Source organism: Erinaceus europaeus, chromosome 10 (assembly GCF_950295315.1).
Source record: "Erinaceus europaeus chromosome 10, mEriEur2.1, whole genome shotgun sequence".
Lineage (NCBI taxonomy): Eukaryota > Metazoa > Chordata > Mammalia > Eulipotyphla > Erinaceidae > Erinaceus > Erinaceus europaeus.
In genome coordinates, this window is record NC_080171.1 from 40,641,679 (window position 1) to 40,658,558 (window position 16,880).

At 38.4% G+C, this 16,880-nt stretch overlaps 1 long non-coding RNA gene across 1 annotated transcript; it reads left to right on the top strand.

Annotated features, from left to right (window-relative positions):
* The first annotated feature begins 744 nt into the window (after nt 1-744).
* LOC132540730 (uncharacterized) lies at nt 745-16,664 on the top strand. The gene is made up of 4 exons (XR_009551888.1): nt 745-846; nt 5,898-5,991; nt 15,944-16,055; nt 16,327-16,664. It is a non-coding gene; the product is annotated as an uncharacterized LOC132540730 (long non-coding RNA).
* The last annotated feature ends 216 nt before the right edge of the window (nt 16,665-16,880 follow it).

Here is a 16,880-nt window from a genome sequence, read left to right on the forward strand (position 1 = left end):
GGCAGTGGTATGTGTTAAAGACTATACTGTAAACCATAAACTCCACAGTAATATGGAAGAATAAATAAATAAATTATCTAATTAATAAGTAAATAAATAAGGCATGTTCCAAAATATAGAAACATGAGGATACACACAATGTTGCCACACATTGGTTCTATGAAACTTCTGTCAGACATAGTATTCATATTTTCAAACAGAGAATATAGGGTAGGCTGGTGAATGTCATATAGACAGAATATTTAGGTTGAGACTAGTCTAATTAGTTTGCCAGTGTTATAGATAGACGATTAACTTATTTCCTTCTTCAACACTCTAGCTTTTACCATTCATGTCACAATAGTTATCTGAATTGTCTTTTTATGGATATGTGGGAGAAAATATTATTGAAATTATCAGTTATATATAAAAATAAGTTAGAGTAATTTTCCAGTAGTTTCATGGGAATAGGGTGACCAACTGTTCTTATTTTCCAGGAACAGGGGAATTTCCTAGAACACAGGACACTTAGTGCCTCACCCAGCAAAGTCCTTGACAAATAAAGATAAATTTATCAACCTACGTAGATGTTTAAACAAGTTGTTAAATCAAAACAAAAGGTGGATGGATTCTTCTTCCTCATCTAAATCCTATGAAATGACAAAAATGGTATTGAAAACTGACAGAGGAAATCTCTGACTGTTTAGCAAAACAAAAAAGGAGGAAGAGGAGGAGCTCCTGAAAGATAGTAAAGCTCATTTATAATGATAAGCAAGAACAACTCAAAATGCCTGAAAATACAGAAAAACAAGATCAGAAGAGAAAATACAAGTAGAACCTGAACTGGAATTGGCATATTGCACCAAAGTAAGACTCTGGGGTGGGTGGGGGGTGGGAGAATACAGGTCCAAAAAGGACAACAGAGGACCTAGTGGGGGTTGTACTGTTAAATGGAAAACTGGGAAATGTTATGCATGTACAAACTATTGTACTTACTGTTGAATGTAAAACACTAACTCCCCAATAAATAAGTTTTAAAAATGCCTGAAAATAACTTGAAAAGAAATAAAAAAAAAACACAATGGTAAAAGAGGTTTGGCATTGATGTATTGATGTAATTCTGAACTAAATAGAGATAAGAAAGTAGGGAAAATTTCAAGATAATAATTAGGGTAAATATTTGGGAATATACACTAAAAAATATACACTCTACACCTTTGCCAAAGTCTACTAAATGAATAGTAGTCATATACAGCATCAGGGTAAAGAAGTAAATATAGGCAGAGACCAGAGAGAGAAAGCTGTGTCCAATAAACAGGAAACCTCCCTGTCATAAAGACAGAAAGAATTCAATATGAAAATAACCATACATATTATATTTACAAGCATAATATTATTTTATACATAATTACCATATTTATAATTCTGGCATATATAACTAATCGTGTTATATAAGACATGTTACTGATATGTTAATATTAATATAACATACATTACTATATAATTGTATATGTGAAGTATGCATCTATTTGTGTATATACATTCACACATATATAACTTAAATCAAGTATGTTACTTGATAGAAAAACAATAGAGGCATTCCCACCAAGGTAAGAATGTACTAACTCCATGACTATTTAATTTGATGTTAGAATTATTAGTGTAACTATACAAAAGCAAGCAACTTTTAGCCACAAAAGAAAATATTGATATTATCACATTTTCAGATAGCATAATAGTATACCCGGGAAATCTTTTCTTAAGTATTTAATTATTTATTTCCTTTTGTTTACCTTGGCTTATTATTGTAATTATTATTGTTCTCATCGTTGTTGGATAGGACAGAGAGAAGTGGAGAGAGGAGGGGAAGACAGAAAGGGGGAGAGAAAGATAGACACCTGTAGACCTGCTTCACCACTTGTGAAGTGACACCCCTGCAGGTAGGAAGCTGGGGTCTTGAACCGGTATCCTTATGCTGGTCCTTATGCTTTGCACCTCCTGTGCTTAACCCTCTGCACTACCATCAGACTCCCATACCTTTCCAATCTCTATAAAACCCATATTTCTCCCAGTTCTGGAACCTCTGCAACTTAGTTCATTTTCCTGCATGCTTCTCTCTATCCATACAGTTTGATACTGCATCTGCTGATCTCAACCAAACCAATGCAGCCAGTACCACCTCGATATGTTTTACTTTGGATTGTGTCCAGAGATACCAAATGTGGAATGTCAATCCTTCAGCTCCAGTACTCTGATGAGACTAGCTTATAGGACTCCTAAATTCCATTTCAGGTGGTACACTTCCTAACAAAGCTCCAAAACCTAGATATAGGCCAGGACCCAAGAGACAGAGAACATGTGCACATGTATCCATAAGTTAGGAGAAATATGTACCTTAAAGTAAAAGTGCACAACAGTTTGCAGTGACTCAATAAGTGCAGCACACAAGTAGAAAGACCTAAAAAAAACCCACTTTTTAAAATTAAGCACTGTAAAGTACTTAATCAAATAGCTTCACTTCCCTCAATCACTCTAAGGCAAAACTTGTCAGACAAAGTAAGGACTACAAAAGCTGGGTAAGGGCAAGAGACTGGCATCCTTTAATGATGGCTCCTTTGGCCACTACCAGGCCACATTAACATCCAGGGTCCTAGTCAGAGAATCCTGTGATTCACACATAGACTTGATAGGCCTAGACCTCTAACAGATCCCTCTCTCCACTTTCGCTGGTCATCTCAATGAGGAACAATATAGTGGACCTTCTTGTGGGCCTCTACAGGACTTTGCCCTCAATGTGGAACAGCAATGGTTAGGGACTGCCCCACTCTCCAAAGGGAGTTTGGGTCAACATACTCTGTCATTCAAGGAAGACAGGTCCTGCAGCGAATGCACCCTAGAATGATGCAGAGGATGCAGAGGTTGCACAGGCTCCTGTGTTGAATATGGGCCCCAAATCAGATCCTTGGGGCCTATAGTTAACAGTATTTACATAGTTTTGTCATATTTGGGAGCTATTCTCTGCCCTTACCCAGCTTTTTAGTCCTATTAATAACTCTGACACCATCTTCTCAGGCAATACCTTTAGCCTACCTACATGTTAGTTATCAGGCTCGGGCAAAAATTAGTCAAGGACCTCTTAGAATATACCCAAAATAGACCTGCTGGCTTTTTCCAAAATGGAGACACCAAAAACTCATCTGTTATATTCTTTGGTTTAGGTTCCTAATTATTAAATAAATTGTTCTGCTTTATATCTTAATGTTTTTCAATCACCAAATTGCAGATGCTACACCAACCTAACTCCCCTGGGCAGATGACCTCACCCATGTGTCCTAGAACCCCACAACTCCACAGCCCTGCTCCACTAGGGAAAGATGGAAATAGGATGGGGGTATGGATTGACCTGTCAATGCTCATGAGCAGCAGAGAAGCAATTACAGAAGCCAGGCCGCCCACCTTCTGTACCCCATAATGATCCTGGGTCCATGCTACCAGAAGGATAAAGAATAGGAAAGCTTCCAATGGAGAACATAGGATGCAGAATTCTGGTGGTGGTAACTATATAGAATTGTACTCCTCCTATTCAGTAGTTTTTTTTATCATTATTAAATCAACAACAATAATAATAATAAAGAATATAGAACCCCTATTAACCCAGTTGTAAATTTTGTTTCAATTGAGATTTTTGTCTGGTTGAAATTTCCTATCTCCATTCTCAAATGGAATTTCATTCTGGTTGTATCTTTTTATCTTAAATTCAAATAAACTGCATTTAAACTGATATTTTTTAAAGGAATCAACATGGTAAAACCCTTGCCAATAGGGAAAGAAAAAATTTTTAACACATTGACCAGCAGTTTCTTTCTAATATGTCTCAGTATATAAAGGGACACTGATTTCCAATACAAATTATTCTTTGGAAATGAAGATTAAACATTCTTTTGGACAAAGCTATGTAGTTTGTTCTAAAAACAGTTTTTAATTCCCCTGACCTAGCCATCTATAAATGTACACATTGATGTCTTTGAGTAATCATGTTAACAGTCTATTTATTTGGAAGACCACAAATACTTGTTATATTTCCTATCAAAGGATTATTTTTATTTATTTATTTATTTATATTTTTAAAGTTTTATTTATAAAAAGGAAACACTGATAAAAACCATAGGATAAGAGGGGTGCAACTCCACACAATTCCCACCACCAGAACTGCGCATTCCATCCCCTCCCTTGATAGCTTTCCTATTGTTTAACCCTCTGGGAGTATGGACCCAAGGTCATTGTGGGATGCAGAAGGTGGAAGGTCTGGCTTCTGTAATTGCTTCTCCACTGAACATGAGCATTGACAGATCGATCCATACTCCCAGCCTGCCTCTTTTTCCCTAGTGGGGTGGGGTTCTGGGGAATTAGAGCTCCAGGACACATTGGTGGGGTTGTCTGTTCAGGGAAGTCTGGTTGGCATCATGCTAGCATCTGGAACCTGATGGCTGAAAAAAAGTTAAGATATAAAGCCAAAAAAATTGTTGACTAATCATGAACTTAAAATCTGGAATAGTGCAGATGAAGATTTGGGGGCGGGTGTCTGTTTTGTAGATAGCTAGTAGCCATATTTTAGTTATATTCCAAAGGGCCTGTGGCTATACTAGGTTTTGTGTTTTTTTTTTTCTTTTTTCTTTTTTTCTTTTCCCTGAGCCTGAAATTTGAAATGCAGGTGGATCCAAGTAATTGTCTGGGGAGATGATGTCATGGCTGCATAAAAGACCAGAAAGCTGGATCAGGGAAGAGAGTATCTCCTATATATGGGAAAGGTGTATAAATATTATTGAACCCCATTGATTTAATGGGATCTAGGACCCATGTTCAGCTTAGAAGCCTATGTGACCTCTGCATCCCTGTAGATCCGAATTCAGATTCTGCGGTCATGAGTAGGAACGTTCTAAGCATAGAGTGTAGCATAGAGTATCTTGTCCATACTCCCTTCAGAGGATGGAACATTCTCTACTGTTGTTGATCCAAGTTGAGGGCAAGGTCTTATGGGGCATATCAAAGATTTCTAAGCTAGTAGCTACCAAAGAAAATATGCCAATAAAAGAACAGTTTATGATTCAATCCTCAAATACTTATGGTTTTTCTCTTTGGAGAGACACTGGTATAGCAAACGTTAGTTTTATTTACCTTCTAAATTTAGAAAAATTGACAACTATGTTATCTCCAGTACAGTCACACTTTATAATAAGTTTCAGTTAATCAACTGGGGCAGGAAAGAAGAAAACTAATATTTGTTGGATTACTACTTTCTTTTTTGTAAATTTATGTCTTTTAATATATTTTCACTTTCTACTTTAAAATAAAATAATTTCAACTCTAAAAATAGTTCAATGAACTCCCAAAACTGTTCACTCAAATTTACTTAGTTGATCAATTTTCTTTAGAATTTTCTTATGTAACAACTTTCTTTAAAATAGCACTTTTCATTTTTTGTGTATGCTGGTGCCACTGAACTTGAGACCTCTTTTATTCAGGTCCTGTACACTACCATCAAACAGCTCCTTGGCCCTTTTATAATTTTCTTTCTTTCACTCTCATAGATTTTTGAACCAACTGAAAGCAGGTTTAATGTCTAATGTTCCTTAATTCTTTCAGACCTTAATGTTCAAAGTGAACCTTTACCATTCATTTCCTAAGAAAAATGACATTCACTTACATACCTATAACATCATTATATTTAGAAACTTTAACAATAATACATTTCACTCAGTTTTACTATCTATATTTCAGTTTTTTCCATTGTCTCCTTAGTTTCTTTAGTAGCATCTTTGTTCTTCAATCAAGTGACTATATTGATACCAATGACTAAACTTAGCTATCTCCTTTTTCAGGAACAGTTATTCAAAACTTTTTTTTTCTTTTTCTTTCAGGGCAGACATATTTTAAGAATACATATTTCTTCCATATTAGATTTGTCAGAATACCACCTGCTGGGGCTCACGTGGAGTGACTTCAGCCAGGAAGGTAAGCTTACCGGTTCTCCTCACTAGCTCCAGGGCTCAGCGATATAGACAAGAGACACCGGGGAGAATTCTGGTACAAACACTCAATTTATTCAGGGGTGGGCTTGAGTATATATAGAAATTTAAACAAAGAACATTTTTCAAATATGTCAGAAATTACAGGTTTCTTAAAAGTCATCTTGCCCCTATGGTAGGGGGATGGTATGATAAGAGTTGATGCAATACATATAGTTCAAGACAACTATTCCCCATGATGCAAACAGGTTAATTATCTAAAGGCATTTGAGAGAAGCATAGGGGTTAAACCAGTTAAGGTGAGATGGAGAGAAGATATACAAGGTTGATGTAAATCATAGATATCAAAAGACATAAGGAAATAACATTTTGAGGTTATTGTCTGGTGTTGGGGAGGTGTTTGATGGAGTGTGTTTCTCCTTTGTGAATGAACCTTAAAGCAGGCAGCCATGTGGCCTGCTGCTAGCAGGGAGAAACTGTGAGATTTCTGTGAGCTTGAGAGTCTAACAAGGGAAACTGAGTCTGGGAGACTTTCCCCTTGGCTCATCTCTATGAGAGAGGCTAAAAAGGGGGTGTCTTTCCAGACCTCCATCCAAGGATGGGGAGTTTTCCCTAAGCTCTACCAAGCTTTCACGTAGTCCCACAACTACCAATTCACATTTCTTTTTTTTTTCCTTCAGGGTCATCGCTGGGACTCAGTTCCCACACTATGAATCCACTGCTTCTGGTGGCCATTTTTTCCACTTTTTCTTGGATTTGACAGAGAAATTGATACAGGAAGAGAGATAGATAGGGAGAGAGAAAGAGAGGTACCTGCAGACTTGCTTGACCACCTGTGAAGCATCCTCCCTGCAGGTGGAGAACCAGGGGCTAGAACCAGAGATGTGTGTCCTTATGCTTAGTACTATCTGTGCTTAACCAGGTGCACCACATCCCAACCACCCACATTTTGTTATGAAGCTATCACACTTGAACAGTTATCCATCTGTCTCTTATCAGAGAAACTCATTCTGATCACCCAGCTAATATATCGCTTGCTCATTCTATTGCAAAATTGTTTCCCCTTTGAAAATAACAAGTTTTCTGAAGAAAATCTTAAGACCATGTAAATACAATTTTCTAGTAGATGATTGATTTATATAATCATATTGCCTCACAGACCTACAGGCTAGAAATTCAAAATAAAGGTTCAGACAGTGCTGGTTCTCTTTGACTTCTATCTCTGAAAAAATTAATTGATATATTCTTAAATTATAATATTACTTAGGATTCAGGTAGGCATTATTAAAGTTGATTAAAGTCAGAGAAGGGTATTAAGTACCACTGATCTAAAACTGAGTCCTATTGGTTGGCTGGTGGCAAATCTGGTAAAGTGTACCTACCACCAATAATCTAAGAGCTGGGTTCAAGTCTTTGGTCACCACAGGGGAGGAACTTCCCAAATTGTGGAATAAAAAGGACAAAAAAAAAAAACCCACCAGGAACAGTGAAGTCATTATTCACACACCTGCACCCTGGTGAAAAAGTGATAGCAAACAAACAAACATCCTAAATCAATACAAAATAGAAATAAAATTTAAAAAGAAAAAACCTGTGTCCTTAACACGTGGGATTTGATACTATCACCAGCTAAGCATTGTCAGAATTGGGTTGAATTGTCAAACACCCAGATGTTGTCTAAGAATTGCTTTGTTGGAAACCTCCCTCCCTCCCTCACACACACACACACACATAAACACACACCCACACACACACATTATAAAATTGGTGACCAGAATCTTTAGCATGTAACAAATGCAACTAGGAGTCCTTTAAAGAATGGAAAAGAAGCCCAGGGAAAAAATATTGGGCTCCCAGATAAACTGACAGGTAAGTTCTATTGTCTTCTGTATAGTTACAGACTAGTGAAAGTAAAATTTAAGGACATTCCTTACATTTAGTAAGAAAAAGTATATTCCTGATTTAAAAAAAAAAAAAAAGGACATGAGAGGACACATTTACAGACCACATGAGCTATATTCCTGAAAAGTATACATTATTATATCCCTGAAAATCATATATTAAAAAACATAAAGTGACAAATGTAAAATATAATTTTTACAGTGGGAATTTTGTATGTCATACAATACCTAACAGAGAAGCTTATCTTTTTACCTGCCAATTTATCTTTACTTAAATCTTTGTTTCCAAGTTTTCAGTAGCCTTACAGTGACATTTCATAATTCTCTAACTTCAGAGATTTGTGGATTGTGCACTCTTGAAAATTGAATTTCCACTGTCATAAATTGTTCTCTCAGAGACTTGATCACTTATATTGTTTTGAAATGCTCATTTTATCATCATTTATCAAAATGACTAAAAATTGAGATTTTCAAGATTTTCCTAAATTTCCTCATTCCTATTTCCACCTTAGCTTCTCTCTTACTTTCAGTTTTAAACAGATTTGTGTGTGGATGTGAAATTATACCTTAGGAATTCTAAAAGTGTGTAAAACACTGTTGAACCACTAAAAAAAAGTGAAAATAATACATTCTATACCATGAATAAAATTCTGAATAAGAAAGACATCTCTATGCATGTAAACTATAAACTGGCATCATTTTATGAAAACAAGTTTTGAAACTTTTATATTTAAATTTGATTGTGTTCCATAAAGAGAAGTAAAGCATACTTAGCAAGAGTAAATTGCAAATAAATTTATAGTAAATTATGAGAGGCAATTAACATTGTGAAAGCAAAGAGATAAAAGTATAGGAGATGTTAAATATGTGTACATGTACACACATACACATTTTTTTCTATGTTATTTTATTTTATTTTTTTATTTTTTATTTAAGAAAGGATTAATTAACAAAACCATAGGGTAGGAGGGGTACAACCCCACACAATTCCCACCACCCAATCTCCATATCCCACCCCCTCCCCTGATAGCTTTCCCATTCTCCATCCCTCTGGGAGCATGGACCCAGGGTCATTGTGGGTTGCAGAAGGTAGAAGGTCTAGCTTCTGTAATTGCTTCCCCACTGAACATGGGCGTTGACTCGTCGGTCCATACTCCCAGTCTGCCTCTCTCTTTCCCTAGTAGGGTGTGTCTCTGGGGAAGCTGAGCTCTAGGACACATTGGTGGGGTCTTCAATCCAGGGAAGCCTGGCCAGCATCTGATGGCATCTGGAGCCTGGTGACTGAAAAGAGAGTTAACATACGAAGCCAAACAAATTGTTGAGCAATCATGGACCCAAAGCTTGGAATAGTGGAGAGGAAGTGTTAGGGAGGTACTCACTGCAAACTCTAGTGTACTTCTGCTTTCAGGTATATATTTTGCAGTAGTTTATAGATATGTGTGAAGATATGCTCTCTCACACAGAAACTGGTGTATATCTAGGTTTTGGGACTTTGTTAGAAAGTGAACCACATGAGATGAAATTAGAGTATACTATGAAAGGAAAGGTCTCACCTGAGTAATGAATCTGAAGGGTTGTCATTCCACATGTGAAGTCTCTGGACACAGTCTGAAGTGAAGCATGTTGAGGTGGCAATCATTGTGTTGGTTAGGTTGTGATCGGCGGATGCAATATTATTTGATATGGACTGGGAGAGGCATATGGGAAAGTGGGCCCTATCCAAGGGTTCTAGGACTGGGGGAAGTAGAGGCTCTATAGTGGAGATGTGAGGTTCCTGCTGTCTTAGGGTTCAAAAAGACAATCGATAGTTAATGTTATCATCACATTATTTGGTAATTGGGTTAACTTTGAAAAGTCCTTTTGTTAGGGTTTGCTGTACAGTACCTAGTATCTTATATATAGCTGGGCTATTGGATGCTTCTGATCTACTTGGTCTAGGCTTTTGAGAGAGTCTGCATATCAAATACACAGCCTATATATTAAAAAGATTCAGTTTGTGTTTTGAAAAACTTTGAGACATACAATTTATTTTCTCCCTCTCATATTAATTAACTAGTGATTTATATGTCTACATTTTGCTAGGAGTGTACATAAACACCATTCCCGCCACCAAAAGACTGACACACATATTTTTTAAGCAACAGGTAATGTAAAGATTTTTTTGAGCTGACAAAAATCTGGTGCTGAGTGAGAAAGACAGCTCACCTGGGAGCTATTATGCATATAACCCCACAACCCAGGTTTGAGCCTGGCCCCAAGCTTTGGTTTTGTGATGTCTTTCCCTCTCTCCCTCTCCTTCTATCCCTCTGTCCCTCTGTCCTGCTCTTTCTCTCTATTTCCTTTTTTTTTTTTACAAAGTTGGCCTGGAGTGGTGAAGCCCTGGCAACAACAAAACAAAACAAAACAAAATAAATAATGGTATTATCTCTAAGCAAATGAGAAGAGATTGTATTCCACTGAGTAGAACGGATAATCCATGGCTGGTGACTTTGATGCACATCAACTACTTTTTTTCTCACATTAAAAAAAAACCCAGAAGGTAGGCACTACAGAGCTTTCATCAGGACTCCACATTCTATTTGTCCTTTCTCATTTCCCACTCTTAGCCTTGGTGTCTACCCTAGAAGTTATCTCATGTTATAACTACTGGAACTCTAGTTACCAAGACTCCATTTCAGCCTGCTGGTAGGGGAAAAAGGTCAAGAGGAAAGGGACATGAATCTTAAGACATTTTCCAGAACTTTTCAATTTGTAATTCACTTCTCAGTGAAGAAATATTATTGTTTTCTCCAGCTGGGCACATGGTTCAGCAAGTAGGGAGAAATGAACATTGGGCAAGCAATTAGCTCTCTCTGCTTGGTTAGAAATGGTAAATTTAGCTGAATGAATGAAAAAATATATTTTCTGCAATAGATAATTCATAGAGTTGATTTTTATAGGTAGAAATACAAATGTTATTGACTTATCAGCTACAATTGAAGCAAGATATTATGCATTCTGTGAATTACATATAAATGTTGATTTGCAAATAATTAGAAAATTACATACTAAAAAGACTTGAAAAGATAATTATTGCAAATAAGTCAAGCAAATAGTTAAGCATTTATTTAGATATCTAACCCAGAGCCCAGAATTGCTTACTAAGAATGTCATTATAATAACTTCAAATTACAAAAAGGAACATTTCTCTTTACTGTTTTATAAAAGAGTGTAGTTTTTCTTATTTGCTTTTACTTCATGAGAGATATTGGTTAGACAGTTGTCATGCTTCAGAAATCAGTGAATCAGAAATCAGAAATGATAGGGAAATTTGCCCAATTTGTAAGGTCATTTTCACACATGAAAGAACACTCAAATATCCCAAGTTATAGCAAATAAACAATAATAACACACTAGAGTTTGCACATTCAAAGAGTGATCTTTCTTAGTAAGCTTAGAAAATTAGAGAACTTTTCTTAGTGATAAAGTCCTTAATTTAAAGTTTTTTTTTTTTTGCAACTCTCTTCTGGAAATAAGGAGTATAACCAAGACAGAAGGCAGGGCAGGACATTGTCTCATTAATAGTATGAATGGACTTCATGGAGAACTTTGTTTCAAGAATATTCTCTAACTTGATGAATTGCATGCTATTATACCAAGTTCAAAATTACTTTTTATTATTTTCAGAGGACTGGTCACCATTGAGGACCTTGACATGGACAAGTTAAGGCAGATTAGTTTACTTTATTAGTACTTGTTTCTTTGACAGGCTAGCTCTGCGGGTGTGAGAGAGACGACCAGGGACTCATGGCTGAGCTAGGACGCAGTTCAATCTTTATTGATGAGCGGGGATGCAGTTCGATCTTTATAGATGAGGAATGCAGTACAAGCTATCTATCTCTAATCACAATCCTGTCCATATGTATCTCCTGAGGCAGAAGTGTCAGGAAGAGGAAGTACTTAGGATAGAGGGTGAAGAGAAGGAAAATGCGCAAACCAGTGGGGATTAAACCAGTGCAGGCAAAACACTGATTATGTAAATAGACCACAGAGCAAGCAATGCAACAGAAGGGGTCTTAGAAGCAGAATTTAGAAGCAGACCAACATTTATTCAGTCTAATGTTCTCCCAACTGAGATATTTTGGCTGCTTAAATTAGTACTTGTTTCTATATCTGAAAATGATTAATAGAAACTGAGCAGATGATCTCTAGGTCTACTTTCAGTATGACATTCTGTAAGTCCTTGTGTTAATCATATATTGGGTTTTAGAACTAGAAAATAAAGAATATAATACTTAAAATCTTATTTTTATTAAAATTTAAGTGCTATTAGCTATAGGTTACCCAAATTCCATATTAATATATCAACACAGACTTGCAGGCAATATGCCTATATGTATAAAATAATGGCTACACTTTTAGATTAAACACATATGGAGGGGAAATAGATCTACTAGATCAAAACTCAAGTTATCAGGACCTTAGCATTATAGATACATATGAAGATTTAACCACGTGGGCAAAGAATCTAAAAAATAATAAACAAATGTGACTACATCACATTAAAAAGCTTCTACACACTAAAGGGAACTTCCACAAAGATACAAAGGCAACCAAGCAACTAGGAGAAAATATCTGTATATTATACATCCGACTAGGGAAAGATATTGAAAATTTATAAAGAAACCAGACAGCTCAGCAACAGTAACAAAAACAACCCAGAAAAAGATCTGAATAGATAGTGCCTTTCAGAAGAGATTCAGATGGAACACCCACATGTGAAAGAAATGCTTCACATCACTTATCATTGGGGAAATGTAATTCAAGCCATAGTAACATGCCACTTCACATCCATGAGATTTGTTCAAATCGACTAAACAGAAGATAACTAGTAATGGTGAGGATGTGGAGAAAAAGGAACTCTGATACACAATAGGTATGAATGCAGTCTGGTGTAGTCCCTGTGGAATATAATATGTAAAGTCTTTATACAAACACAAATGGTAATACCTTATGATTCAGCAATTAAGCATGTATTCAAAGGACATGAAAACACTAACTACCCCACACCTATGGACATCCAATCTTTGATAAGGGGGCCCAAAGTATTAATGGAGAAAGGAAGCTCTCTTCAATAAATGGTGCTGGGAAAACTGGGTTGAAACATGGAGAAGAATTAAACTGAACCACTTTATCTCACCAGAAACAAAAATCAACCCCAAATGCACCAGGGACCTGGATGTTAGACCAGAAACTATCAAATGCTTAGAGGAAAACATTGGTGGAACACTTTCCCACCTAAACCTCAAAGATATCTTTGAGGATATAAAACCAATTGCAAGAAAGACTAACACAGAAACAAACCAATGGGACGACATCATATTGAAAAGTTTCTGCACAGCGAAAGAAACTATCATACAAAGAAAGAGACCCCTCACAGAATGGGAAATCTTCACATGCCTTACATCAGACAGATGACTAATAACCAAAATATACAAAGAGCTCAGCAAACTTAGCTTCAAAAAAGCAAATGACCCCATCCAAAAATGGGCAGAGGATATGAACAGAACATTCACTACAGAAGAGATCCAAAAGAGATCCACATGAAAAATTGCTCCAGGACGCTGATCGTCAGAGAAATGCAAATAAAGACAACATTGAGATATCACCTCACCCCTGTGAGAATGGCATACATCAAAAAGGACAGGAGCAACAAATGCTGGAGAGGCTGTGGAGACAGAGGAACCCATTTGCACTGCTGGTGGGAATGTAAACTGGCCCAGCCTCTCTGGAGAGCAGTCTGGAGAACTCTCACAAGGCTAGACATGGACCTTCCATATGACCCAGTGATTCCTCTCTTGGGGATATATCCCAAGGATTCCATAATGCCCAATCAAAAAGATATGTGCACACCTATGTTCATAGCAGCACAATTCATAATAGCTAAAATCTGGAAGCAGCCCAGGTGCCCAACAGCAGATGAGTGGCTGAGAAAGCTGTGGTATAATTACACAATGGAATACTACACAGCTGTTAAGAACAATGAACCCACCTTCTCTGACCCATCTTGCATGGAGCTAGAAGGAATTATGTTAAGTGAGCTAAGTCAGAAAGATAAAGATGAGTATGGGATGATCCTACTCATCAACAGAAGTGGAGAAAGAAGAACAGAAAGGGAAACTAAAAGCAGGATCTGACTAAATTGAGAGTAGGGCACCAAAGAAAAATCCCTGTGGTGAGGAGGAGGGTGGACATTCAGCTTCCCGGGGCAGGGGTGGGGGGAGGTTGGTGGGATGGGGCACAGTCTTTTGGTGGTGGGAATGGTGTTTATGTACACTCCTAGTAAAGTTTAGTCATATAAATCACTATTTAATATGAGAGGGGAAAATTGATTGTATGTCTCACACTTTCTAAAACACAGACTGAGTCTTTTTAATACATAGGCTGAGTCTTTGATATGTGGACTCTCTCAATAGCTTAAACCAGGTAGAACAGAAGCAACTGGTGGCACAGCTATATACAAGATGCTGTGTATTATACAGCAAACCCTAACAAGGGGACTTTTCAGAGTTAACCCAATTACCAAATAATGTGATGATAACAATAACTATCCATTGTCTTCTTGAACCCTAAGACTGCAGGAACCTCACATTTCCACTATAGAGCCTATATTTCCCCCAGTCCTGGAACCTTAGGGTGGGGCCCACTTTCCTGCATGCTTCTCTCTTCTTCTTCTAGCGTTTGCCCTTCTTCCGTAGCCAGTCAACAGCGTCAGGTTGAGCCTGATGTAAACTTTCGAGACCTCCTTTGAATCTGGAGAGGTGGCAGTCGTCGACTATGTGGGTCATAGTCTGTCTGTAGCCGCAGGGGCAGTTCGGGCCGTCTCTGGCTCCCCAGCGATGGAACATAGCGGCACACCGGCCATGGCCTGTTCGATAGCGATTGAGGAGGGCCCAATCATAACGTGCTAGGTCAAAGCCGGTTTGACGCTTGCAGGGGTCTGTGATGAGGTGTTTGTTCTTTACCTCAGCTGACTGCCAACTCTGTTTCCAAGAGTCTGGAACAGAGAAGTTCAGTGTAGGCATAGGGGACCAGATTGGGTGACGAGACGTCAAGCGTTGGACAGGGGGGCGAAGATATCCGCATATATTGGCAGGTCCAGTCGAGCGTAGACGTGGGAAATGAACTTAGATGATGCCGCACCCCGACAAATATCTGACGGGGCGATGTTGCTAAGAACTGGCAGCCATGGAACCGGGGTGGAACGGATGGTTCCAGAAATTATCCTCATGGAGGAATATATTTGGAATTGACCAAGTGGACATGGGGGCTATGGAACCATACTGGGGCACAGTATTCTGCAGTGGAATAGCATAATGCCAGAGATGAGGATCGTAGTGTGGAAGCGCTCGCGTCCCATGAGGAGCTGGCCAGTCTTGCAATGATGTTATTCCTCGCACCCACCTTTGCTGCAGTTTTTATGAGATGTTTGTGAAATGACAGAGTGCAATCGATCGAGAGTAACGCCAAGATAGACTGGCTGGGCTTCATGCCGGATTCTCGTATCGCCAAGCTGCACATTAAGCTCACGCGAGGCCGAGGCATGGTGTAGATGGAAAACAGATGATACTGTTTTTGCAGTGCTAGGGATTGGTCACCATTTTTTACAGTAATCAGATATCAGAGACATGTCTTTCGTGAGTGTTTCCTTGAGGATGTCAAACTTGGATGCCTGAGTTGCACAGCAGATGTCATCGGCGTAGATGAACTTCCTTGAAGAAGTTTCTGGGAGGTCATTGATGTAAATATTAAATAGCGTAGGAGCCAGAACAGAGCCCTGGGGGATGCCACTTGAGACAAGTCTCCATCTGCTAGACTTGTCACCCAGATGCACCCGGAATCTTCTGTTTTGGAGAAGAAACGATATAGTGTTGGCCACCCATGGAGGCAGGCATCTTGAGATCTTGACTAGGAGACCACGGTGCCAGACTGTGTCATAGGCTGCTGTGAGATCAACAAAGACATGCTTCTTTCAATGCATATCATATGATATTACAGCCACCGATCGAAACCTAATCAACGCAACAAGTGCCACCCCAGCATGCTTCACTTCAGACTTTGTCCAGGGACTTCAGGTGTGGAATGACAACTCTTCAGCTTCATTACTCTGGTGAGACCTTTCCTTTCATAGTATTCTCTAATCCCATTCCAGGTGGTTCACTTCCTAACAAAGTCCCAAATCCTAGATATAGACCAGGTCCCCTAAGATAGAGCATATGTTCACATGTATCCATTAACTAGGGCAAAATATATACCTGAAAGCAGAAGTACACAATAGTCTGCAATGAGTACTCCTCAACACTTCATCTGCACTATTCCAGCCTTTAGGTCCATAATTGTTCAACAATTTGTTTGGCTTTGTATGTTAACTCTCTTTTCAGCCACCAGGTTCCAGAGGCCAGCAGGATGCCGACCAGACTTCCCTGGACTGAAGACCCCACCAATATGTCCTGGAGCTCCAGTTCTCCAGAGACCTAACTTACTAGGGAAAGAGAGAAGCAGACTGGGAATATGGATCAACCAGTAAACACACGTGCTCAGAGGGGAAGCAATAACAGAAGCCAGACCTTCCACCTTCTGTAACCCACAGCGACCCTGGGTGCATACTCCCAGAGGGATAGAGAATGGGAAAGCTATCAGGGGAGGGGATGGGATATGGAGATCGGGTGGTGAGAACTGTGTGGAGTTGTACCTGTCCTATCCTATGGTTTTCTTAATGTCTCCTTTCTTAAATAATTAAATTGAAAAAAATTCCCCTTCAAACAAAAATGAATGAACTTTTTGGGGGGAGTTGGAGGGGTACTGTTTGGGGAACAACATTTATTTATTTGTTTGTTTGTTTGTTTGTTTTTGCCTCCAGGGTTATTGCTGGGGTTTGGTGCTTGCACTATGAATACACTGCTCCTGGAGGCCATTTTCCCCATGTTATTGTCCT